The sequence below is a fragment of the Pan troglodytes genome, chromosome X (assembly GCF_028858775.2).
Source record: "Pan troglodytes isolate AG18354 chromosome X, NHGRI_mPanTro3-v2.0_pri, whole genome shotgun sequence".
Taxonomy (NCBI): domain Eukaryota; kingdom Metazoa; phylum Chordata; class Mammalia; order Primates; family Hominidae; genus Pan; species Pan troglodytes.
The window spans coordinates 23,177,100-23,201,834 of NC_072421.2; the positions used below are offsets into that span (position 1 = coordinate 23,177,100).

At 36.4% G+C, this 24,735-nt stretch overlaps 1 pseudogene; it reads left to right on the forward strand.

Annotated features, from left to right (window-relative positions):
* The window catches only part of LOC129138881 (tigger transposable element-derived protein 1-like), a 158,629-nt pseudogene extending 135,551 nt beyond the window's left edge, over positions 1 to 23,078 (forward strand).
* Positions 23,079 to 24,735: the final 1,657 nt, after the last annotated feature.

Consider the following 24,735-nt stretch of genomic DNA (forward strand, 5'->3'; position numbering starts at 1 on the left):
TTTATAGTCTTAAACTCTCTCATATTAGCTCTTTTAGTATTGATATGTTTGTAGAGAAAGTGACTTGAGTAAAATAAACTTGATGGCCCTTGACCTCAAATCGACTTTTAACCTGTGTTCTTGGCCAGGTGTGGTGGCTCATGCCTGTAATACCGGCACTTTGGGAGGCCGAGATGGAAGGATCGCTTGAGCCCGGGAGTTCGAGACCAGCCTGGGCAACATAGTGAGACCCGTCTGTTCAAAAATGTAAAAATAAGCCAGGTGTGGTGGTGCGTGCCTGTAGTCCCAGCTACTCAGGAGGCTGAGGTGGGAGGGTCACTTGAGGCAGGGAGGTCGAGATTCCAGTGAGCCATGATTGCACTACTGCACTCCAGCCTGGGTGACAGAGCAAGACCTGTCTCAAAACAAACAAATAAACAAAATAACCTGTGTTCTCCAGACTCCTGAGCTATCCTGCAAGCCTTGTTCTTTCAAACTTGCACATGGTCTATGTAAAAAAGGTAGGTTTATAAAACTAAATCAGAATTGTGTTATTCTAGGACACACACATTTTTTGGGGGGAATACTAGAAAATTTAAATCTGGATAAAGCTTTTTTCAGTTTCATTTCTATTTGAGCAGTAAAATAACTTGAAATGCTTTTTTATAGCAAAGGAGTGATTAAACCTCTTTATCTTTGCATTTAAAAAAGGGGATTTGATTAAATGTAGGTATATGTTTAGTGTCAAAACTTAGTCACGCAAGAAGGGAAGGACTTATTAACCAGACGTAATCGATTCAGGTGTTAGTGTCACATAGCTGTGGAGTCGAGCCATTATGTCTTCCCTGGGCAAGCTTCTTCCCTCATCACTCAGCTCACTAGTATGCAGCTGGAAAATACCAGCACAGAGTATGCCAAGGCAGACAAAGAAATGACTCAAGGGAGATTTAAACTCCATGACTATACATATTCCCATAAAGTCTAAAAAACATAAGTACTCACAGCAGGGTAAAGCCCTACAGTTTTCTTTCAGTGAAACAATCCACATTATCCCTGTGGTTAGAATGATGAGAAAATGAATTTGAAAATATCTGCAGGACGGTGCTGATATCTTTGGTCAAGAAATAATAGCAGGAACCCCTTTCATTTTCCCAAACCTATAGCTTGTTCCTGATACAAAATGGCCTAGTGAGGTTGTGATAGTAACATCAGACTTGGGAAGTCTGGGTCCTCAGCTTATATCCACATTTCTTAATCACAACTGTTTCTCTATAGTAAAAGGAAAGCAGGAGATGATGGTCATTATAAGAACACTTAAATTATCAAAACCAATTTTGCTTCATTTATCTGAATATTTTGGGAAATAATACCACCTTTTTATTTAAAAAAAAAAAGAAACTTCCTATCATTAATCATGACAGTTACTGTGTATTGAGTGTTACCATTTGCCAAGTTGTTTGCTAACAGGCTTTATGTTCATTATTCACCTAACCATCACAAAGGAAGGTATCATGATGGGCATTTTACAGATGAGGAAACAAAAGCTCACAGAGGTTAAGTTTCATTATCACATATTTTACAGATAAAAAGTGGCAGAATCTTACTAAATCCCAGGTATGTGTGTCTTTGTCTGCACACAAAACATTCTTCACTTTATAGATTCACCTAGTCACCTAAATTCTTCACATTTTCCCAAGTACATAGGCATCTGTGCAATAATAGAAAGTGCTTTTTGTTCTAACTTGGTCAAGTTAAAATATGCAGGTCTGGACAACTTACTTGCTACAGCTTGACAGTGATAGCAGCACGACTGAAATTCAGAAATACTGATTGAAATGACTGGAAATAACCTCTGGCAAAGTGGTTCAACTGACTTTGGTGATACCATGGTCTCAGTTTTGAAGATCATTTTGCATTAATCTTTTACAATGTAACTTATGTTGCTTCAACTAAACAATGAGCACAACTCTAATTTGTCTTCTATTTTCCTTCTTTGAAACGTTTCTAAATTTGTTTATTTCTCTGGTTTACAGAGGGAAGGGGATAAGGTATTTTTATTAGGGGTCAACTCAGCATTTTACGACTCAGTGGATGATACAAATATGAATCAATAAGGGATGAAGCCCTACTTCGATTAAGAGGCAAATAATTTCCAATTTAACAGGAAAAAAAATTGGATTTAATTATCCAAGTTTATGACTAAGTTATTTTGATCAAATTTACCAAATTTGTTCTTTATTCTGCCAGCAGCATTATTAGAGCAGCTATCAGCAGAAAACTTGAAACAACTACAAAAGTAGCACTGAGATATTACAAGTTAATGTAGTGAAATTCATTCACTCATTCAACAAATATTGTTGAATGCCTTCTGTGTGCCAGATACTGTTTTAATGTCTTTTAAAATGCCCAGCCTAGGCAAATGGTATGTTAGATAATATTAAGAGATTTGTTAAAAAAAGTAAGTCAGGAGAGAGCGATTATGAAGGTTGAGGGTAGGAGTAATTTTAGATTGAGTAGTGTGGTAGTTTTAAAACACATCTGCAAATTCTTTTTTTATTATACTTTAAGTTCTAGGGTAAATGTGCACAACATGCAGGTTTGTTACATATGTATACATGTGCCATGTTGGTGTGCTGCACCCATTAACTCATCATTTACATTAGGTATTTCTCCTAATGCTCTTCCTCCCCCCTCCCCACACACCACAACAGGCCCTGGTGTGTGAAGTTCCCCACCCTGTGTCCAGGTGTTCTCATTGTTCAATTCCCACCTATGAGTGACAACATGCGGTGTTTGGTTTTCTGTCCTTGGGATAGTTTGCTCAGAATGATGGTTTCCAGTTTCATCCATGTCCCTACAAAGGACATGAACTACCATCTCACACCAGTTAGAATGGCGATCATTCAAAAGTCAGGAAACAACAGGTGCTGGAGAGGATGTGGAGAAATAGGAACACTTTTACACTGTTGGTGGGAGTGTAAACTAGTTCAACCATTGTGGAAGACAGTGTGGCGATTCCTCAAGGATCTAGAACCAAAAGTACCATTTGACCCAGCCATCCCATTACTGGGTATATACCCAAAGGATTATAAATCATTCTACTATAAAGACACATGCACACGTATGTTTACTGGGGCACTATTCACAATAGCAAAGACCTGGAACCAACTCAAATGCCCATCAGTCAGACTGGATTAAGAAAATGTGGCACATATACACCATGGAATACTATGCAGCCACAAAAAAGGATGAGTTCATGTCCTTTGCAGGGACATGGATGAAGCTGGAAACCATCATTCTCAGCAAACTATCACAGGAACAAAAAACCAAACACCACATGTTCTCATTCATAAGCGGGAGTTGAACAATGAGAACACAAGGAGGGGAATATCTCACATCAGGGCCTGTGGGTGGGTTGGGGGCAAGGGCAGGGATAGCATTAGGAGACATACCTAATGTAGATGATGGGCTGATGGGTGTAGCAAACCACCATGGCACGTGTATACCTATGTAACAAAGCTGCACATTCTGCACACGTAACCCAGAACTTAAAGTATATATATAAAAGAACAAACTTGTAAACCGCTGCAACTCAAAGAATCTTTGGAAGATGTCAACGACCACCTTAAACTACAGCAGTGAGAAGAGACATTTTCAAGGACTCCCCTAGAAGCTCTGTGAATATAGTGTTTATTCATACATCTCCCCCAAATCTCTGAAATCTTACCTGGGTGCCACTTTTGGGCAGACTCGATTTAACAACCCAAAACAGAGGCAGCATTTTGCGAAATGGAGTGTCCATTTTCTCCTCTGCAATGCTCTAGAGGAACTTAGACGGGAGCGATGATGAAGACAGCTTAATAGATGATCCAGCCCACTTTCTTCATAGAGCATTCATGATGTTCAAATGAGATTATACATATAAAATGATGGAAGGAAGTGCAATGGAATAGATGTTATCTATTAATAGTACTAGTATATTATTATTGGCATTTCTGTTACTGAGGAGGAAGATTGTATGATCCTGTTATGTTGTGATTTCTACTTCTTTACTTGAAAGTAGAAATGTTGGCCCCAAACTCAGATTCATTCTCTTTTAGAATTACACATTTCTATTTAGCCCATATTGAAGTTGTTTTCCAGAAGAGGATTATGAGGGGTGTGTGTGTGTGTGTGTGTGTGTGTGTGTGTATGAATTAAATGTAATTCTCACAGGAAATTAAAATACCATCATTCAAAAGTCTAAGCTGATATAGCTTAGGACTTTGCATACTAATTCAAAGACATGAAAACCTTTCAAGTGTCTACAAAAAAGGGAACCAGTTGGAAAATTATAATTGGAAAATTGTAATATCGCTTTACTGACACAGAAAATATTTTCTAGCATTACTTTCAAACTAGCAAATATGTATTTATTATGCACTATTGAAACTGTTTTATGAAATTTTATTTTTTTAATTTGGAGAAAGAAAGAAACACAAACAAGTTTTACTTTTTGGTTGTGGGGAGACTGTAATGATATAACAAATCATTTATCTAAAACTAGACACCTTTTTATGCTTGAGAATATATTTTATATTTCTCCATTCATATAAGGTAAGCACTAACTGTGGCTTTAATTGGAGCTTTTAGAATGCCTTAGTGAATACTTTGTACATAATTTAGAAGTATTCACATAATCCAGCTTTGCACCAGAACTGTTCCCTCTTGGTACTAACAAGGGCATGATCTGACACTTGGTTTGGAGAATACGACCAGAATGGTCAACACATTGTTGCCACTTTTGGTCTTTTGAATCACTGTGCTACTCTTTTCTAAGTATTCAAAGCAACTATAAAATAAAATAAATGAGGACAGTTTGGGATTTAGAGGAAACTCTTCCATTTCAGTATTTGAAAGAAGAGTGGTATTTTTCCTTAAGGCAGTCTCTTGCAGAAATGTTCTATGTCTTTAATGGGTGAAAAACATGGACTAGATTTTGTCAGTCTTCGGGGATTAAAAAACTTCAACCTTCCTATCACTCCATCTGCACCAAAATAGTCTTAAAGATTATTCTGTAGGATGGCAAAAGAATCACTTTGATGTTTCTTTTCCAACTTGAAATTTATATTTGATATATTATAAAGTAAAACGTAATGCAAAATGCGCATCTACTAAAAAAAAACTCTGAAAAGTATTTGAACTTAACATTCCTCATTCAAGTACAGAAACACTGCTTCAAGAACTATATTCTAAAGCTGCTTATGTTTAGTTCAACTGATTTCACAAATAATACCTCTTTCAGGTTGATGGTTACTAGTAGAGCTAAGGAAGGGAATGTCTGTGAAAAGAGATAGACATGTAGGGAGCTTCACTTGTTTTGGTAATGATCAGTTTCTTAGGCTGGGTCATGGGTGCATGTGTGATGCTCATTTAGGTCTATATTCATTTTTTTTTTGCATCCAGATGTCTGATTTTTCCAGCACCATTTGTTGAAAAGGATCTTCTTCCTACATTGAATTTGGTTTTCCCATTGTGTAAAATAATTAGGCTTATTTGTGTGGCTCTATTTTAGGTTCTATTTCTATACCACTGATCTATGTTTCTACTCCTGTCAAAAAATAACGCAGCATTTTGCTTACTGCAGCTATATGGTAAGCCTTATAGGAAGGAAGAGTGATTCCTTCCACTTCATTCTTCTTTTTTAAGGGTTGTTTAGCTAATCCAGTGATTTTGTCTTTGTATATCAATTTTAGAATAAGTTTGTATATGTCCACAAAAAGCTTTGCTTGGATTTTAGTAGGAATTGCTTTAAACCTAGAGATCGATTTGGGGGAACTGACATCTCTGCTATGTTGAGTCTTCTAATCCGTGGATGCAGTATTTCTAATTTTCTCAAATTTTTGAGAAAAAATATTTACAACCTAAGATTCTATGTCCAGTTATATAGTAGAACAAAAAGAAAATTTTACCACACGAAAAGTCTCAAGAAAATTTATCTACTATACCCCGTTTCTCAGGAAGCTATTTAGGCTATGGTCCAACAACATGAGGGAAATGAGGAAACAGCTCTCACAAAATGGATTATTCAAATGGAAGTAAGTAAAGGGAATCAGAATAATAACGAAGGGATATCCCAGGGTAATAGCCATGCCCCAGGAGTAGAGGGCAACCACTCCTGCTTGTTGTCAGAAGACAGAGGTGATTTCTTTAAAATGATTTAATTCTTAGAATAATGGTATCATATGAATGTATTGAGGTATGATTTACATAACTGCTAGAGAGTTTTAGGTTGAATTACTAATAATACAGAAAAAGCCCAAAGCAAACAAAAAACTAGACCATCATTATCTCCAAGGGAAAAAAATGGGCAGGAAAAGCATGGCACATTATCTTTTTATAATTATGTAGTGAAAAAGCTTTTCATAGTTATGACGGTTCAAACATTGAATAGTGATGAAAAGAAAATTGAAACATTTTATATTGGAAAGTAAAGGAGGGGACAGGAAGTATACACGTGTAGTTGATACAGAGCATGAGAATGACATACCATAAAATGGAAGAATAAGTTAAAAAAAGCAAACCCACATTATTTAGAAGTATGGAGGTAACCTTATATCAACAAGTCTATCCTGAAAGAATCAGGAAATGTGACGTTCCAGCTTTGTTCTTTTTGCTCAGAATTGTTTTGGCAATTCAGGGTATTTTGTTGTTCCCATATGGATTTTAGTATTTTTTTCTATTTGTGTAAAAAAGGTCATTAGAATTTTGATAGTTATTGTATTGAATCTGTAGATTGTTTGGGGTAGTATGGATATTTTAACAATATTAATTCTTCCAATCCATTAATACAGTATGTCTTTCCATTTACTTATATCTTGTTTGTTTTATCAATGCTTTATAGTTTTCGACATTTGTGACAACACAGATGAACCTGGAGGACATTATGCCAAATAATATAAGCCAGAAACAGAAGGAGAAATACTACATGATTTCATTTATATGAGAAATCTAAAATTATCAAACTCATAGAAGCAGAGAGTAGAATGGTGGCTGCCAGGAGCTGGAGTAGGGGAAAATTGAGAGGTATTAGTCAAAGGGTACAAAGTCTCGGTTATGCAAGATGAATAAATTCTAGAGATCTACTGTACGACGTAACACCTACTTAACAATTCTGTATTGTATACTTAAAAATTTGCTAGGAGGGTAGATCTTATGCTAAGTGCTCTTATCATAAAATAAATAAAGAGGGTAGGAGGAAACTTTCGGAGGTGATAGTTAAGTTTATGGTATCAAATGTGGTGATGGTTTCGCTAGTGTTTACTTATTTCCAAATTCATCAAGTTGTATACATTCAGTATGGACAGCTATTATTTTGTCAATTGTACCTCAACAAAGTGTTTTTTTTAAAAAAGAAATAAAGAAACAGATGCATATTGCTCTCCATCTCAGTCTAAGGGGTAACAACATTAAGAAGAAATGTAATAATACTCTTTACATTAAAGAGACTGAATTTTTCATTGCTACTCTTTCAGATTTACTTATAATTTTTATTTGATCCTAAATAATACTCTCTTGCACCATCTACCTTCAAAACAAAACAACGACGACAACAAAACACTGAAAGAATCAGCCAGAAAGAGTTGCACGTTGCTTCTGGAAGGGGAAAGTAGGGTGATGGTAAGAAACTATGTTTCATAAAAATTAGAATACAAGCATTTGACTCTAACATATGTGAACTTATGATAAATTTGATAAAAATTTAAAAGTATAAAAAAGTATAACTTTTTGTAATGTCTCTTTTCTTGATTGCTCATGTAGTTGAGCATTTATGGTAGTGCCCACCCACAGTGACCCTGGGCTAGGTCATGAAACTGGTTTTTGCTAATGGGACAATAATAAACTTGAAAAAGCATTTGTGTATTTCCACTTCTGCTTTTGGGCACCAGCTGATGTTTATTTCTTTCCTTCACGATGTTTTACTTTTGTGTAGGTCTTGTGTTTTTTTTATTTTTTTGCAAGTTCATATGTGTATGAACTTTTTCTATGGAGATATTTTGAGAACTGGGTAAATGTTGCGATCTTCTAGGGATGATTTTTAAAATTTTTATTTTGCCAAGCACTCATGAGCATTACCATCCAAGACAATGCTAATATAATTCTTTGGCTTGAGGCTTTTTGGACCACCCCGAAAATATAAACTAAGGCCCCAAACACATATTAGGGGAGATACAGACGCAAGGTTTAGAGACAGAATAGTTTCTTCACTGTCTCCCTTTGTCAGGTACGTTTTAGTAATCTTTCACTGGAGGTGTAACCCTTGGGGCCCTATGTTATTCAACAACATCAAATATGATTCCATATATTTTTCTGAACCCTCAGCTTTACTTACACTCTCCATTTGGCTGAAGTTGTAGGGCAAGCACCTGTTTGGGAGCTTGCTTGCATCTCTAGAGTTATTACTTTATTTTTGACCTCTTAGGATTTCCCTTACTTTTCTGCTGACTCATTCACACATTTTCAAAAATTTAAAAAATATGTTTTATCTACATTTTTGGTTGTTTTATTGCTGAAGATTATCTTTCTGGGTATCTATTATGCCCCTGGCCTATTTTTCAAAAAAAAAAAAAAAAGAAAAGAAAAGAAAAGAAAAGAAAAGAAAAACAATTCCAAAGGGATTAAGCGTAGACCTCAAAGTGATCTGGATCAATACCTTAAGACAAATTGAATAACATTAGCTCCTTCTTTTAAGCTTCCAATTCCTGGGAGAATAATTTCAGAAATATATTGAAAATTTCCAAAGTCAGTTTTTTCCAGCGGTAAAAATAAAACCACTCTGCTCTCAAGAGACTTCTGCACTAGTGCCTAGTTTTAGTGAGTGTGGAAGTTTCTTTGAGTTAAAAAGTACTGCTGCATATTACCTACCTGGTTTTTAACAATATTACACAATTGTAATCTTGAAGATTATGTTGCACTCAAAAACTGTGGCAGTGAATCCTATAAAATACTTTTAAACGAAAAAGCCAATTGTGTACATCAAATGTCAGAATTAACTTTATTCTTACATGCCTATTGAGAATATTGGAACGCTTTTCTTCAGCTCAGGATGAGAATTCCTGCTTCTCCACGTACTTGGAAACACAGAACTTGTATCTTCTTATTGGATGAAACTAATAGGCCTTTGATGTAAAATGCTAATCTATGGAATTTAAAGCTCTGAATAACTTTGGGGTTGTAGGAAGTTCCCCTTTAGTAACCGAATAATTCCATAAAACAATTGGCTTCATATGGAGTGAGTAAACATGTTACTATAGTCAGTATCTGTACTCCTGCTGACTTCTGTTTTGCCTTTGTTTAAATCATATTTAAGTTCTGTCAACATATGGAACAAAATAAGAGGGTGACTGACAGACCGGGTAAAAGCCTGATTTCTGAAGTCCATCCACTTGAGTTTGAATCCCAGATTTGTCACTACTAGCTATATGAACATGCGACAGTTATCTCTCTGAGGCTCAGGGATCTGGAATATTTATGAATTTCTTAAGTTTTCGACTTGAAAATAAAGTACAATTGAGAACTGGGTAGACGTTGTGATCTTCTAGGGGTGCTTTCCTAAATTTCCTTGATTCTGGTATGGCAACAGATAAATTTGTCGTGATGTTTTTCTTCATACAGAGAAAACAAAGTCAGCAGAAGGAAGAACAACTTTTACTTTTGTCCCTAAAGATTAATTATCATAAAAAGATAGACAAGTATATCTATATTGTTTCAAATGCCCTTATACATTTGCACATTCATTATATGTAAGAATGTGTTTCTGTTTGTCAAATCTCTTCAACTTTGTCTATTTAGATTTGCCCTCAAACAGTCATTCATGAAGTATTTACCTCTAAAAATGATTAATAGCCCAAGTGGTATGATTCCCAATCTTGGGCACGAATGCTATACCAATCTAAATAATGGGGTTCCCTTCCCAATGAGAATCTTTCACAAGTCCGACAGCCAGCATTTTCAAAGTTTGCAAACTTTTTGTAACTAAACATAGGTTGTGTGACAGCTTCTATTATTTGTCCAATAACAGCTCTTATATGCCCCTCCTTCTTAGGAGCTATGCCAATGTTGGATCACAGCTGTGAGTAATTCGAGTCAAAAAGGGAGATGATAAATTGGGGGAACCAACTCATGGAACATTGAGTGCTTGTCAGAGAACTGATGAAAGACTTGGATTCATACCTGGGAATCACAGCTTTATCTAATGCTTACAAAACTCAAGACATAAAATATGTAAAATATGACATGTTCCATGACTACAATGATCCCTTCCAGCCAAAAAGGGGTATTAAGATCTGTTTAAGTAGGTTTTGCTCAGCATCACTGGCTCTTAATGTAGCAGGTGTGATGTCCCTCTGTGAGATAACTCCAGTGAAAATTGGATTTGGACTTTACTTTATAATACATACTAATTAACTTTTTATTTTTTAATGAGACATAGTTTTGAAAAACAATATACCCTTATAAAATATTGGAGTGAGGTCAACACTATTAAAAATTCACAAAATTGTTGAGCCATTTGGCAGGTGAAGTCCTTGTTTTGCAAGTGCAGAGATTACTCCAGATCTCATTCTGTGCCCCAATAGTGGTCCCGTATAATATCACCAAGTTAAACATTTTTCACCTTTTCTTAGTTCTCCATTTGAATTGCACTCTGCACATACTGGATAAATTTTACTACAATCCAGTTGTCAGCTATAGCTTAGAAAAGTTTAACCTTTAATTTCATGGCTTATAGGAAGTTCAATGCCATTTCCTAAATTTCTGCATATTCACAAAGAGGTCATAATGTCATGGACACCACTGGCTTTACCCTCCTGTTTATTCTGAATTAGTACATAGTAGAAAGTGTTTACAAAGTGTTTATCCAGTGTATTCTGCATGGCATCATTCATTCATTCATTTAACAATTATTTATTGAGACCCTGTTATTTGTTACGCTACATTATGTGTGAGGAACTGGGCTGGTTGTAGGGGAAACAATAGGTTAGTGTGGGAAGAAGACATTAATGATTGCACAATAAATAGAACATTATGAATAAGTGCTATGATGGGGCTGAGTATGGTGGTACAAAAACATAAAATAAGTAGATTTTATCTAGTGTAGGAGATTAGAGATGCATCCCTGAAAAAAATTACTATTATTATGTGATCCAAAAAAATAGATTTTAAGCCGAAGGTGATGGTAAAGAGTTGTTCCAGCAACTTGTTCAAGAAGCTAAGTGGTAGAGAAGAGAAAAGGGGCAGGGTAGTAGATGTAGTGGCATGTAGGACAGAGAAGGGTTTTTTTTTTTAAATAGTAGTAACTTAAGTCCTGATGTGAAGGATTCAGTTCCATGAGAGAGTGTGGAATATGACAGTGATGAGGGATAACAAATCGTGTATAGTTCATGAGGTGGCATGAACTTATATAGGGGAAGAGCCAGCCCTCTCTTTTCACAGAAGAGAAGGAGGATACTGCAAGGGTAGAGATTTGATTGGTAGGTGAGGGAAAGATAAAAGAGTTATCAACTGATGCCTTCTCCTTTCTTTTAAAATGTCAGGTTAAGTCTGATAAACTGGAGACTTGAGGAGGAGAAAGCTTGATGCTTTGAGCAAAGAAGGTTTGAAACAGCAGTCGCAAAGGGTAGGAGAGTCTACAGGCACTGTTGAGGGACCCTTTGAGGTTGGAGAGATTTTTCTATTTATGACTGGACCAATACACTCTATTAAAAGGACTTTCTCTGGCAATGTTTACAGGAATAGCAAAAACAGATGGTTGTGCTATAGAAGGTTGGGATTTAATTAAATGCCACACACATAAAAGAAATGGCCCAGACAAGACACTCAGCTTCCTTAATTCTTCCTACTCCCACACATACATCCTCAAAAACCCATTCATAAAAGCTTTTTGATTTGTGCACCAATTTACTTAATTTTGAAGGACAACAGGAGGTTTGCATTGCGGCAATTCAGTCAATTAAAATCGATTACACATCTTTTGCTTAAAATGCCTTTGCTCACTGTTCTGCTGATTGGCTCTTCACTCTTTCCCTTTCTCTACTTTGTCTGTTCTAGTCTACTCCCTTCCTTTTCCCTTAATTTCTGATCATTTCTAATGCAGAGCCATTGAGCTATCCCTTCTGTTTTATTGCTTCCTGCTAAACCAGGCCCTCAGGGTATCACCTTCTCCCAGAAATAACTTATCCACCTGTTTTCCTAAACAAAGACCGTTCCCTCTTTAAAATAAATTCAGGTGCCACGGTTCAGTGGGTAATTTTTTTCACCCTGACATATTTTTTATTTAATCCTGTTTTTTATTTGTGAAACTTGCTCTAAAGATGCCTTTGTTGTTTTCAATGACAGAAGAAACATGTTTGTCATCTCTTCTGTCATCGGCCATCAAATGTGTGACCCTGAGAAAGTCATTTCATTGTTTTAGATCAGGGCTAGACAAGCTATAGCCTGAAAGACAATCTTACCAACTGCCTGTGTGCATAAATAAAGTTTTATTAGAACATAGTCACATTCTGTTTATGTATTATCTCTGTGCTCCAACAGCAGGATTGGTTAGTTATGAAAGACACTGTCTAGCCTGCAAAACTGAAAATATTTACTAACTGGCCCTTTAAAGAGTTTGCCAACCCCTGTTCTAGATAACACTTTATCTGTAAAATGAAAGAATCTAAGAATATGCTCTCTCATCTTTTCCACTTTAATATTTAAAATGTTAAAGTTACAAATTTTGGTCTCTGCAAAAAAGTCACCTGATCTGAGAGAATGTATCTGTGTATAATTGACAAAGTAGCATTTCTGGACTCTATCATTCTGTACACCTTTATTCTGCTTTATTTTTATTAATATATCACTCTCTTGAGTAGTGTAATTTATATATACACACACACACACACACACACACACATATCTGTTTCCCTCCATTAAAATATAAATGAAAGACAAAAAATGTTTTGTTCATTACTATACCCCAATGTCTAGAATAATCTAGCACATGATAGATGCTCAATAGATGTACTAAGTAAATGAATAAATGAATTAATAGAATACTTCTCATTGGAATTTCCTTCCAGTTGCATGTACAGAGACAGGATATACTGGACAATAGATGGGAACAAGTCTTTATTACTAAAATGTCCTAAATTGCTCATAGTTCCTAGGAGATTGTTATAGACTGAATGTTTGTGTCCCCAATCCCCACTGCCTGCCAGACTCATACATTGAAGCCCTAACCCTCCTTTGAATGTATTTGGAGATAGGGTCTGTAAGATGATAAATGAGGTCATAAGAGTGGGGCCCAAATCCGATATGGCCGGTGCCCTTATAAGAAGAGGAAGAGACACCCACACACACACACTCTCTCTGCCATGTGAGAACATAGCAACAAGGTGACTGTCTGCAGGCCGGGAAGAGAGCCCTTACCAGGAACCAAACTGACAAGTGCCTTGATCTTGAACTCCTTCTCTCCAGAACTGTGCAAAAATACATTTCTGTTATTTAAGCTACTCAGTCTGATATGGCAGCCCAAATAGACTAATACCAGAATATTTGCAAAAGACCCCTAGAAATATGTGTTGATGATCTCTCCATACTCTTTTCTTCCCTGAGGGCAACAACATTCAGCAATATACTATTGATGGAACGAGTAGTGGGCTTTATACATGTGTGATTTGTAAATATTAAAAGTATATCAAGCATAAGTGAATTAAAAGTAATAATCACCTCTCTATGCTCAGAAATTAAGGGCTCTGCACCATATTAGTGGACAATCTTCTTCAAAATAAAGTGTATTACCATAGCTATATAAAATAGTGGTTACAATGTGAGCTGTGGAGTCAGACTGCTTGGATTGCATCCTGGTTCTACTTAACTAATGGTGTCATCATTGACAAATCACTTATTTTCATTTTCTTCCTCTTTAAAGAAAATAGAAATAATAATCACATGTACCAGTCAGAATGAATTAGGCTATGTTGCAGTAACAAATAATCCAAAGTTTATTTCTCACTTCTTCTACATTCATATTGCAAGGCAGCTAAGAACTGTGCTCCAGTGGGTCTCACTGTAAGACACAGGCTAATAGAGCACACTTTCTGGAACATTGCTAGTAGCACTAGCAGAGGACAGAGAGATCCTGATGAATTGCATATTGGTTCTTGAAGATGCCACATAGCTATGACAATCACCACTTTCACTTACATGTCATTGACTAAAAGCAATACAAATGACCATACTTAACTCCAAGGGAGGGGAAGGAGAACACCCAGAAGAACAAGAAATATTCGTGATCAGCTCTAATGACTACCACATTATCTCACAGAATTTTTGTGAAAATCAAGTAAGCAAAAGCCTCCAAAGCATGAGTTACAGCTCTAGAAACAAATAAAGAGCTTACTAAATATTAGCTATTGTTATTATCCCGTATTGAATTACACACACAAAAAAACACTCCTGCTGGGAAAAATGGAAAACTATTTTTAGACTTCCAAGGAAACTTTGACCCCAGCAAATGTAAGAGAATACAGATGGGGTTCACAGAAAACCTTTCTTTCTCTAACTACCTTTATAACTCCCCAGATGAGAACTCAGTCATCTGACTGCAACACATATTTTCATGGTCCTCCCCTCAAATTGATTTCTTGGAGAACACAATGTAGAGGAAATACAACAGAGCATCTTCACCCTGTTGTCTGATTTTGATCAGCTATCTTGTCGTTTTTCTTTTAAGTCCAACATTTTGTTTATTTCTAGCTAGGTGGATTACTGATTATTTGTAGTAATTGGCTACATTAATATGCATATGCAGGTCCCTTACCTTGTACCTCTCATACATTAGCATCATTTAGAAATTGTGGCTGATCTGCAATTTTTATTCCTATCACTTTTTTGATGTAGTATATAAAGTAGCAAGTGAAATAGTGACGTGACCCTAATTTACAGAAAAATGTAAAACTAGTAGATTGCATATTGATGCGAGAGTTAAGCCAATTTGCTTCCAGTTCTTGATTTAACTAGTTATAGTACTGTATCTTGATCAAATCACTAAATCACCTCTAAGATAAAGTTCTTTATCTAAAGAATTAAAGGAGTTAATTCAAACCTCATTTACTTCCACCAAGTATGATCTGGGGTGACAGAAGATGATCTCTAAACTCTTTTCTAACTTCAAATATTAGTCTGTGATGCAAAACCCTTGGTCCATGGTTACATTAGCACACAATATGTAGGAATTAAATTAGATTCCCCAATGTCATTTCAAGCTGATTTTCCAGAAGCTCAGTTTATTGGAAGGAATTTAATCGCTCAATTGTTTGACTTTTCTTATCCAAGTGAAATCAAATTTCACAATCCCGTGTAATTCACTCATCAATAATTATTATCAACATCATCTGAAATATATTCAGTCTGCAATTAAAAAAGAGAATGCCCCATGTAACGAAGTCAAAGAATGATAATGATTCATCCAACTGTTGAAGCTTAATTGTTTGTCACAGGCATCCACATTAGAAATCTAATGATTATAAAGTCCAATGACATTTAATTTTTCAAATCTCTGTTTACCACATTGTTTTTCGAACAATGACATTTAGTCATTTTTTTAACTTGAAACTTTTGATAGAGTTTATGCAGCTAATTATTTAAATTAAAAAAAATCCAATATTTTTTTCATAATCTTTTTATCATTTTCTTTGTATCTTTAATAAAATGACTGACATTTGTAATCTCACTTTTAATTTACATCAACTTTTCCCTTATTAACCAACCCAAGGATTTATGTACAGAAAGAATAGTTTATCATGATAAGGAATTGTATAGCAAGTTTTCTGTCATAATACCTATTTACCTTCAAGAGTCACATACTTATGGTGCATGAAACAAAGATTCATAAAAGCCAATGAATTTAGTTTGTGTGGCAGATACTCCTGGTTGTTTGGCCCAACGGTCATCCCAACCCTTCACACCCCTTTCTTTCTTCTCATTATAAAGGATAATAATAGCCCCCAAATCAGCTTACCCACCTTCCTGAATCTAGAAGTGGACATATGAGCCAAGTCCAAGTAATGAGATGTAAGGGGTTGTATGCCAGTGCCCTTCTAGGAAAATTTTTCTTTTCTAATAAATCAGACAAGTGTGGCAGTACCAGCCCTTTCCCTTCTTCACATGGACTTCATTACTGCAGCTATAGAACTCTCCTCAATATAATGATGCCAAAACGTGAAGACCAAAGGCCAACACACCCAAGACAGTGGAGCACAAAAAGATCAAGAATCTGGATCTTTAGTGACGTTAAGGGGCATTTGCCCCAACACTACTTACCATCATCTCCTCTGATCATCTTCTTGGGTAAAATTTACATTTCTTTCAGCCAAAAGCATCTCTTGCCAATATAGCTGGCATGTTAGTTTGGCTATATTTGCATACTTAAAAATTGTATGCTTTATCTTCCACACACTAAATCTATCATTATTTCTATTGTAATATTTTAATTAAAAATATCTTTGTGTAATTGATAAAACAAAAAATCCTTAAGAGATTACTTAGGTATTTGTGCCTTCACATAGAACCCAAATGGTCCCTCGGACACCATTATTTCACCCTAGGTTTAAAAGAAAAAAATTCTACAACCTTTTTCATTAACTTCTTTCAATGGCTTTTAAGAACATTAAGAATATGGAAGAGGAGGTGGAGAATAGCCTGGAAAAACTTCAATTGGCTTCTGGCAGTTGCTGTAAATCCTAAGAGAATGGCATGAAGTCAGGCAGTGTGAATTTAATAGCATCTCTGGGCAACTTGGGAATCTCCCACAGTGTCTCAATATGGCAAGCAGTTATTTGTTGCTAGTGCCTTTTATGCTTCCATTTATTTCGACTCTGGGCCTTCCTTGTATTTTATTTTTCTCTGAAGTTGTTTCTCTCACCCTCCACGAGACACTTCCTCTGTTGGGGAAGTACATCAATATAATTAGATGGATGAGATACGAAAACAATCACAATGAATAAACGAGAGAGAAACAGGAAAAGGGCGATTATTCAAGGTCACCCATGTTTGGCGCTCAGTTTCACACATAATCTGGTCAGGCGTCCATATATCTAATGTAACAAATGGTATAAAAAAGCAGAATCTTCTGGCTCAAAATACATAAAAGAGAAAACCTATAGGAGATCATTACATTATTCTGAATTAACTGTCTTAGAATCTCCTGTAATTTTTTCCCCTCAGAATGAATAGGGCTACCTGATAATAAAGTCTGGGACTATATGGAGAAGACTAACTTGCACTGAAAACAAGGTGACGATCATCACAAAAGCAGGGACAGAGTTCCCAAGACAATATATGTGTACAATCACATTTTCTAAATGTGGAAAGGAGATATAGATGAGTATTCAGTGTTTCACTGATGTGGCAGATTTTAAAATAGCACGAATTATGGTTTTTTGGATAATTTTCCCCTTTTATTTTGTGAAACTTAAGCCCTGTCAAGGAAAATATGTTTCAATATTAATAATTATATTTTCCCTCAGAGTTAGTACAGTGATTTTCTTCTATATTTATTTTATCATACAAAACCAAAATCTTTCACATTGAAGAAAATATACATATTTGCATATATATATATATATATATATATTTTTTTTTTTTTTGGCACAGAGCTTCTCTCTGTAGCCCAGGCTGGAGTGTGGCGAGATCTTGGCTCACTGCAACCTCTGCCTCCTGAGTTCAAGTGATTCTTGTGCCTCAGCCTCCCAAGCAGTTGGGATTACAGGCATGCGCCACCACGCCTGGCTACTTTTTGTATTTTCAGTAGAGAAAGGGTTTTGCCATGTTGGCCAGGCTGGTCTCAAACTCCTGACCTCAAGCGATCTGCCTGCCTGGGCCTCCCAAAGTGCTGGGATTACAGGCATGAGCCACCACGCCTGGCCCATATATGTACATAATCTAAACACGCTATTCAAAGATAAGGTGGGTACGAATAGAAAGACATATCAAATATACAGACGGAAGTGGATGAGGCACAACATTCTTCCTTTTCCAAGGAGGTTATCAGGTGTCTTTCTCTTTGTGTGCCAAAATAAAGATAATGATGGTCACAAAATTCATTGAAGGCTAGGCAAAATATAAGCCACATAGTAGATGCTAAAAGCAGTTTCTGAATAGTTGAATGGAGGAATGAAGTGGCAATTACAGTTGAATGAACATATGAATGAAGTGACATTAAAACTAAAACTAGCCTTATAGTTTTGGGGAATTAAGGAAATTTTATTTTAAACAGTTTGCTTTGCTTTTAGAACTATAACAGAAACCAAAAACATTATGAATTGTGCTCTACTATTAAAACACAGATGCAGACATTTAGTAAAATATGAATTTATTTTGCTGATGAAAGAAATCATTAGCCGAGCACAGTGGCTCATGCCTGTAATCCTAGCACTTTGGGAGGCTGAGGCGGGTGGATCACCTGAGGTTGGGAGTTTGAGAACAGCCTGACCAACATAGAGATACCCCCTCTCTATTAAAAATACAAAATTAGCCAGGCATGGTGGTGCATGCCTGAAATCCCAGCTACTGGGGAGGCTGAGGCAGGAGAACTGCTTGAACCCAGGAGGTGGAGGTTGTGGTGAGCCAAGATCGTGCCACTGCACTCCAGCCTGGGCAACAAGAGTGAAACTCCGTCTCAAAAAAAAAAAAAAAGAAACAATTGTATTCACCTAGACAGCAATGTGATAGAAGAAATGTTAGCCTTCACATTCAGCAGTACAAATATAGGAGGCTTCCAAGTTTCATAGAGATACCAGTAGCCTTTAGAACAAGTGGGTTTCACCAGGTTAGCTATTGGCACGTTTCTCTGATATGTATCTTTCCAGGGTTGTGTGCAGAACAGATTTCTCACCCAAGTCTAGAGGCATCATTCCTACCAGTCATTTTTCTGCTATCAAGAAAATTATATTCCCTTTGTTTCTAGATAGAAAGATCTCAGAAAAGTCATCCTCTGGACACCTCTCCTGCATGACACTCCCTTATAAGAACATAAAGTGGCATAATGTTAGGTTTGGAGTATACAGAAAGCAGGGGCTATGGTGACATTCTTTCCAATATTATCAAGCTCTGTGGCTACGTTTTGTAGAAGTTTGTAATAAATCTGGAATAAATTAATAATGTAATCTACAGCTACAATAGCAAGAATTGGGCCTCACTATGCAAATCTTGTAGAAACATATACAGTCTCAGAGAAAATTCAATATCTTTTGCCATTAATTGCTTCCAGTGACTTTTGGGAACATTAAAAATGTGGCCCAGCAGGAATGAGTATCCTGACAGAAAGTTCAGTTGGCTCACCATACAGGCGTTCTCTAATTAACATGTTTAATTAGAATAATATTTTAACTATGTCTCCTTTAGGCCACTTTTCATTGGTAAAAGGAAAATTATTTCTCACTAAATTTTAAAAAATAGACTTTATTTTTTACGGAATTTTAGGATCTCAGAAAAACTGAGCTGAAAGTACAGAGAGTTTTCATATATACTTAACTCCCCTCCCATCCGCCAGCAAACACAGCCTGCTCTACTATCAATACCCCACACCAGAGTGGTACATTCATTCCAATTGGTGAAAGTACACTGATGCATCATTATCACCCAAGTCCATAGTTTACATGAGGGGTCATGCTTGATGTTGTACATCCTACGGGTTTTGACATAATTATATAGGCATATATTAAATATTACAGTGTCATACAGAATAGTTTCACTGCCCCAAAAATCCTCTGTTCTTTGCCTATTCATCTCTCCTGCCCTCCCCTGCAAACACTGATCTTTTTACTGTCTCCATAGTTTTGCCTTTTTTCAGAAACTTATGTAGTATTCAGTAGTGTGCATTTAAGTTTCCTCCATGTCTTTTCATGACTTGATAACTCATTTCTTCTCAGTGCTGATTAATATTCCATTGTACGGATGTACCACAGTGCTATGGTCTAAATGTTTGTGTTTCCCCCTTTATATACTGAAATTCTAACACCCAAGGTGATAACATTAGGAGGTAAAACCTTTTGAGTGGTGGTTAGGCCATGAGGGTAGAGCCCTCATAATTGGGATCAGTGCACATAGAAAAGGGGTACCAGAGAGCTGCCTTGTCCCTTCCACCATGTGAAGGTACAGCAAGAAGGCACCAACTATGAACAAGGACACAGGCTCTCACCAGACACCGAATCTTTGGGTACTATAGTCTTCGACTTCCCAGCCTCTAGAACTGTGAGAAATAAATTTCTGTTGTTTATGAGCCATTCAGTTTCTGGTAGTTTGCTACAGCAGCCTGAATGAAATAAGACATATATTTCATACATTCATCTACTGGTGGCTTCCAAGTTTTGGCAAGTATTAACAAAGTTGCCATAAACATCCATGTGTAGGTTTTTGTGTGGCTGTTTTCAACTCTTTTGGGGAAATACCAAGGAGCACGATTGCCGGATTGTATGGCAAGAGTATATTTAGCTTTGTAAGAAACTGTTGAATTGTCTTCCAAAGTAGCAGTACCTTTTTCTGTTCTCATCAGCAATGAATCAAAGTTCCTGTTGCTCTACATCCTTGTCAACTTTTGGTGTTGTCAATGTTTTGGATTTTTACCATTCTAATAGGTGGGTAGCGGTATCTCGTTGCTTTAATTTGCATTTCCCTAATGACATATGATTTTGATCATCATCTCATAGGCTTATTTGCCATCTGTATCTTCTCTGGTGAGGTGTCTGTTCAGCTCTTTTACTCATTTTTTAATCGTATTGTTTATTTTGTCTGTCTGTGTGTGTGTGTGTGTGTGTGTGTGTGTGTGTGTGACAAGGTTTGGCTCTGTCACCCAGGCTGGAGTGCAGTGGTGCGATCTCAGTTCACTGCCACCTCTGCCTCCCAGACTCAAACCATCCTCCCACCTCAGCCTCCTAAGTAGCCGGGACTACAGGCACACGCCACCATGCCCAGCTAATTTTTGCAGTTTTTGTAGAGATAGGGTCTCACTTTGTTGCTCAGGCTGGTCTCGAACTCCTGAGCTCAAGTGATCCACTTGCCTTGGCCTCCTAAAATGATGGGATCACGGGCGTGAGCCACTGCACCTGGCCTTATTTTCTTATTGTTGATTTTTAAGAGTTCTTTGTGTATTTGGGTAACTCCTTTATCAGATATATCTTTTGCAAATATTTTATTCCATCTGTAACTTGTCTTTTTATTCTCTTAAGTTTTTGTTTGCGGATAACTGATAAGTTGGAATTCACTGAAATTAAAAACTTATTTCTTTCATGCATCTTACCTTGGTATCGTATCAGAAGAAGTCAAGGCCGAACACAGGCCATCTAGATTTTCTCTCATGTTATCTTATAGGAATTTTATAGTTTTACATGTTAAATTTAGGTCTGTGACCCATTTTGAGTTAATTTTGGTGAAGGGTATAATGTGTGTGTCCAGATTAATTTTTCTTGCATGTGGATGTCCAGGACCACGTGTTGAAAATACTATCTTTTCTCCATTGAATTGCCTGTGTTATTTTGTAAAGATCAGGTGACTATATTTGTGTGGTTTTATTTTGGGGCTCTGTATTGTTTCACTGACGCATTTTTTCTGTTCTTTTGCCAATATCAAACTGTCTTGATTACTGGGGCTTTAGAGTAATGCTTGAAGTAGGGTAGTGTTAACTGTACTGAGTACATTTGCGTGGGTCTATATTTGAGCGTTGTTGACAATGAGTGGTGAAAGGGGATATCCTTGCCTTGTTCCTGATCTTAGTAGGAAAGCTTTTAGTTTCTCATCATTTAGTATGATCTTAGAAGTTTTTTTTTTTGTAAATGCTATTTATCAAGTTAGGAAAATATCCCTCTATTTCCCGTTTGCTGAGAGTTCTTATTATGAATAAAAAACTTGGATTTTGCGAAATGCTTTTTATGTATCTATTAATACGATTGTGTAATTTTCCCTGTTTAGCCTAATGATGTGAATGAATTAAATTAACTGACTTTCAAATGTTGAACCAGCCTTGTGTACCTGAGATAAGTCCCACTTGGTTGTGGTATATGAATTTTTTCATAAATTGTTGAGAATTTTTTGCATCTAGAATCATTAGAGATATTGGTCTGTAGTTTTGTGGTAATACCTTTGTCTGGTTTGGGTTTTAGGATAATGCTGGTCCCACAGGATGAGTTAGAGAGTATTCTATCTGCTTCTATCTTCTGGAAGAGATTGTAGAGAACTGATATAATTCCTTCCATCAATGTGTGGTAGAATGCACCAGTGAACCCATCTGGACCTGATGGTTTTGTTTTGGAATATTTATTAATTTTTTAATTTCTCTGATACAGACTAATTCAGATTCTCTGTTTTATCATATACAACACATTCAGAATTAGTCTATTTCACATATGTTATCAAATTTGTAGGCATAGAGATGTTTATAATATTCCTTTATCTTTTTAATGTCCTTGGGAAAGGTAATGATGCCCTTTTTCATTTCTGATATTTGTAATTTGTGTCTTCTCGCTTGTTTTTCTTAGTCTGGCTAAAGGCTTATTAATTTTATCTATCTTTTCAAATAACCAGTTTTAATTTTTTTCTCTATTGGTTTTTTAGTTTTACTGATATCTGATCTAAATTTTATTATAGTCATGTACCTCATAATGGTATTTTGGTCAACAGGCCACATATATGAAAGTGGTCCCATAAGATTATAATGGAGGTGAAAAATTCTTATCTAGTGACATTGCAACTGTCATAAACAAACCTGCTGTGTTACCAATTTTATAAAAGTATAGCACATATAATTATGTACAGTATATAATATTTGATGATTACAGACAACTCTGTTACTGGTTTATGTATTTATTTGACTGTACTTTTTATCACTAGAGTGTATGCTTTCTACTTACTAAAAAAAGGTAACTGTAAAACAGCCTCAGGCAGGTCCATCAGGAGGGATTCCAGAAGAAGGCACTGTTATCATAGGTGATGACAACTCCAAGGGTATTACTGCCCCTGAAGACCTTCCAGTGGGACAAGATGTGGAGGTGGAAGACAGTGATACTGATGATCCCAACTCTGTGTAGGCCTAGCGTAATGTGTGTTTGTGTCTTAGTTTTTAACAAAAAGTTTTAAAAAATAAAAACTTTAAAAATAGAAAAAAGTTCATAGAACAAGGATATAAAAAATATTTTCAGACAGCTGTACATTGTATTTGTGTTTTAAGCTGCTAAGGGTTACTACAAGAGTCAAAAAGTTAAAAAAGTAAAATTTTTATAAAATAAAAGCCATTACAGTAAGCTAAGATTAATTTATTGTTGAAAAAAGAAAAACATTTTAAAATAAATTTACTGTATCCTAAGTGTACAGTATTTATAAAGTCTGCATTAGTGTAATGTCCTAGGCCTTCACATTAACTCACCACTTGCTCACTGACTCACCCAGAGCAACTTCTAGTTTTGCAAGCTTCATTCATGGTAAATGCCCTATACAAGTGTACCATTTTCATCTTTTACACCATATTTTTACTGTACCTTTTCTATGTTTAGAGATGCAAATATTTCACTTCCTTAAGTTTATTTGTAAGTATTTTATTCTTTCTGATGTTATTAAAAATGGGATTGTCTTCTTAAATTTCTTTGTAAATGTGTATAAAAATGCAACTGATTGGGTCGGGCGTGGTGGCTCATGCCTGTAATCCCAGCACTTTGGGAGGCCAAGGCAGGTGGATCACTTGGGTGTGACCAAGGCCTGAGGTCAGGAGTTTGAGACCAGCCCGGCCAACCTGGTGAAACCCTGTCTCCACTAAAAATATAAAAATTAGCGGGGCGTGGTGGCGGGTGCCTGTAATCCCAGCTACTTGGGAGGCTGAGGCAAGAGAATCACTTGAATCCAGGAGGCGGAGGTTGCAGTGAGCCGAGATCACACCATTGCACTCCAGCCTGGGTGACAGAGTGAGACCCCATCTCAAAAAAAAAAAAAAAATTCAACTGATTTCTATACGTTGGTTTGTATCCTTCAACTTTACTGAATTTATTACTTTTTTTTTTTTATATGGAGTCTTGCTCTGTCACCCAGACTGGAGTGTAGTGGCATGATCTCAGCTCACTGCAACCTCCGCCTCCCGGGTTCAAGCAATTCTCCTTCCTCAGCTTCCCAAGTAACTGGGATTACAGGTGCATGCCACCATGCCTGGCTAATTTTTTTTTTTTTTTTTCCAGTAGAGATGGGGTTTCACCATGTTGGCCAGGCTGATCTCAAACTCCTGACCTTGTGATCCGCCCACCTCAGCCTCCCAAAGTGCTAGGATTACAGGCGTGAGCCACTGTGCCTGGCTGAATTTATTACTTCTAACAGTTTTTGTTGTTGTTGTTGTTGGGGTCTTTAGGGCTTTCTATACATAAGATCATGACATCTGCAAACAGATAAATTCACTTTTTCCTTTCCATTTTGAATGCTTTTTATTTTTTTTTTTCTTGGCTAATTGCTCTGGCTAGGACTTCTAGTACTATGTTGAATAGAAGTGGCAATAGTGGACATCCTTGCCTTGTACTGGATCTTAGAAGAAAAGCTTTCAGCTTTTCACTTTTGAGTATGTTAGCTGTGGGCTTTCATAGATGACCTTTATTATGTTGCGGTACATCCTTCCATACCCAGTTTGTTGCATTTTTTTTTAAATCATGATAGGATATTGAATTTTGTCAAATGCTTTTTTACAGCTATTGAGATGACTGTATGCTGTTA